The sequence below is a fragment of the Etheostoma cragini genome, chromosome 21 (assembly GCF_013103735.1).
Source record: "Etheostoma cragini isolate CJK2018 chromosome 21, CSU_Ecrag_1.0, whole genome shotgun sequence".
Lineage (NCBI taxonomy): Eukaryota > Metazoa > Chordata > Actinopteri > Perciformes > Percidae > Etheostoma > Etheostoma cragini.
Genome location: NC_048427.1, coordinates 4,668,554 through 4,672,460, shown reverse-complemented (window position 1 = coordinate 4,672,460; position 3,907 = coordinate 4,668,554).

Below are 3,907 nucleotides of genomic sequence, written 5' to 3'. Positions count from 1 at the left end.
GACAACACAGCCCTCAGGTTCATAGGGACACACAAACCTCTCCACCACGATAAGGTGATGGTTCCCCGGAGAGGATAATTGTTGATACTAAACTATAATAATTAGATTTTATATAGGCTATGCATGCACATATATAATACATTTTCTTTGCCCAAAAGTAATTTACAGGCAAATAAATGGAAATCCTAATAGATATGTTACTTATGTTTTGAAAAGCATTAGATGTCACAATAAACAAAGTGTGGCTTTGATTTAGAGTGGTTGGGCTGCGTTTAAAGTAGTTATATTTTTAGTTCTAATATATTTAATCATGTTGTACCACTGATACCCTAAAATGGGGGTACATAATTAGTTTCTGGAGCTATGAAACATGGCATCATTATAAGATTCTCATAAAATTAGTCAGAAAGCATCAAGCTGATCAAAACAATGTTAAGAATGTTTGTTTTTTCTTGTCGCACAGGACCCAGACAAATCATTAAGTGCTATAGGAGTGTATGTTCCAATACAAATAAGATGCAAGTGCTTAATTCCTGTCTACAAGTGTGTTGGTGAGTGTGTGTGTGTGTGTGTGTGTGTGTGTGTGCGCTTTTCCGTTATTTCCCCTAGTATATCATCTGTTGTTGTTTATCTTTATTGAATCATCTGCATCTGTGAAGGATGGATGTATTACATAGGGAGGATGTGCTCAGCCTTATAGATTACAATAATTGACCATATGCACTTTAACTAAAGCTCTTCTGCACCAGGATGATCTTTACACATCAACCAACATGATCCTCTGTGCCAAGCTGTTTGTAGAACCCCAGTGTGATTCTAAATGGGATTGCAGTTCTTCTTTCCTGGCAGTAGAGGGCAGTGAGTAATTGCTCAAATGTGACAATTGGAGATGTGTGACAAGGAATGGACTCCACTCGTCACCAGTTCTCTGTACTTTAGAAAGGTAGTGATCAATGCAGGAGTCACTTTGTTGCAGGACCAAAACAACTACACTTGATTGTATGAGATGTCATATGCATAGAGTGAAGTGGACCCCATGTAGCCAAATTAGGCTTATGGCCCAAAATGTTCTATAACATGAGATTTTCGGTCATAATCGTACAGCTAAGCTTTGTTTCAGCTTCAAGATATAGTCATATATGTAGCGATATGGACTTTCTCTCTCCCTTTCTTATAATTTGTACTGACAAATAACTATCTTCCCTCCAAAAGATGGATTGAACAAGCCTGCCTGTGTTTCAGCCTGCACTTAAAACCCATTTAAAGACCCTTTGTTGGCACACCTGGTATTAAAATAGTACCCCAAAACTATAATCTTTGAGTAATATGAGCATTACAAATATTTTGTGGGTTGATGTATATGTGTGTACTGGCTTATAAAAAAAGGCAAAGTGTGGGGAAAGGAATCTTGTCTTGGAGATCTTTAACAACAGTTGGACACAAAGCGTGGATGATGGAATTTCAGCAGCCTTACCACAGACCTGGTAGGTAATGATACACATAATGCCTGCAGGCCTGCATGGGCGACAGCCAAAGCAGCTCTACCTGCAAGCTAATGAGTAGTGCAGCGCCAGGTACCTGTTATTAATTATAATTTCATCTGTGGATGAAAAGCAACAAAAGATTACCTGAAAGTTTACTGAACCGTCACTATTAGATTAACTTTGGCCATGAAATCAGTAGACTGTTTGAAATGCATGTCTAGTATGTCTGTAAAGAATTAAGTGTATCCAAATATGTCTTCACTGCAGGAAACCACCTCCAGTGATAATATGGGATAAAATACAAAGGCTTAAAAGTTGAAGTGAAATTAAAATGAATGGCTGCCCGTCATTGAAGTTATGTTCAAGTGCGTCTGTCATCAGAAATGCAGGAGGAGAGTACTTCAAAATCCTCTGTACAGCACCGCTTCTCTAATCTCCCTGATTATTGATCAGATTGATTTGTCAAGTATTGATCTCTTTTCCGGGAGCCTTATCAGAGGCAAACTCAAAAGTGCATCTGTAGATGAGGGAAGATTATTAGAGTGAGCGTTTACCCTGTCAACATTTCACTGTAAATGGGCCTTGACTTGTCAAACTAGGCACAGACTGTTAAAGTTAACTGTGAAGTTCTCAATTATACCCAAAGACGACTGCTTTTATCACGACTCGCTGCAGTTCAGGCCTGTTGAGTTTGAAAAGCACAGTAGAGAATAGGAAAGGAGGAAGAAGACCTTGCTGCACAGGTTAACCAGCAGTTATGAGTGTGTTGCAGATATGAATGCTGCATTGAGAGTGTATACATAAGATGTCACCGAGGTTAGTTATAATGAGAATGATTCTGAGCTCCTTGAAAACTTGAAGGTTACAGTGGATGTTTCGCAGGAGTGACATTTGTTTCAACTGAAAGACGCACTGTTAAATGTAGGGTCCGAGGGCTGACTAACTGCCTTGAGAGACTTCAGTGTGGTGGATGATGATGATGTGACATTGAAGTTGGGCAGAAGACCTATTATACACTGTTTTAGGTTCATATTTGTATTTTGTGACTCTTCTAGAACATGTTCAAATAACACTTTATCTTTCTCATACTGCCCGTGGCTGCTGCACCTGTATTCAACCTCAGTCTGAGACGCACAGTTCCGGCGCCTGTCTTTTTAGACTCCCCTCTCGAAAAGCCCAGTCTGCTGTGATTGGCCAGCATGCTTCTGCATGTCAGTAAGTCTCGGAAATCTCCGCTGTTGTTGAACTGAGCCTGAGAGGGCGGGACTTTGTACCGTGAAAAATTACCCATTAAGGCTTCTAGAAGAAATGCTAAACAACTGGCCATTTTTTAGCAGTAATGTGACTCCGAAATTGGGGATAAATTAAATTTGCTAACTAAGATTACAAGTTAATCTGGCGTTGGCATGGAGCTACTTGTAGTTGGTAGTGGAAAAAAACATGTTCTACCATCAAAAATCTGATACAAGCTTCTGAACCAAATACTTCCTAACTGGATCAGTTTCAGTAGTAATGGGACCTGAAACAAGAACAATGGCAGTCAAGATTACAGGTTTCCCGTACTTAACGTTTAGCTAGTCCCATGTAAACCCATCAGTAGCCTAAAAAAACTGCAGTAGCCTGCTTGGACCAATCGTAGAAACCCGACTCCATGCCGAGAGTAGAAAAAACGTGAAACATTGGGAAATTTGAGCTTTTTTTGCTCACGGGGATTTCTCTAAAATACGTTCACCTCATTATTTGAAGCTCGGATCATGTTTAACATGAAAATCTGATATTGTAAATACATAAAAAGATATTGAAAAGCATAATGGTTTCTTTTTTAAGAGCAGATATTCATTTTGGAGTGGAAGCGAGCTAGACCAGACAACTAGACGCTGGTGTTTTATAACATTAAACATATGCTATTAGTCTTCATGGCATGCGTTAGCCCGGTGTGCGATAGGAATAATCGTCCGTGTGGAAACACCGTGGGCGATACAACATTGGTAACATTTATTAAACAAAGCTTTGAGGTAAATGCATCAAGGTTTTTTAAAAGGATTCAAGTTACTCAAGGTATCGTTTCAGCCCTACAGAGTATAATTACATCTTTTGTCTTAAAGCATTACTGTCATTTCCAGTAGTATTTTCTACTGTTAGAGGTTCCTCCACACGCAACTAATTCACGCTTACTGAAAAATCTGCATTTTCTTTGTATCTGGATTTATTTCAACAAAATCTGCTAAGTACTACATCTCTTAAAGGAGTACTCCACCAATTTTAGAATGGCGCTTCCACATAGCTGGAGGGCTTGTTGATAAAATAGAAAAATAAAAAAAGGTGAAAATCAAAGAAGCAGAGCCCAAAATATCTTACCTTTCCCAACATGCAACTCAATATTGTATCTCTAATTAGGCTTTCCCATGTCTTTCAAACTCCAC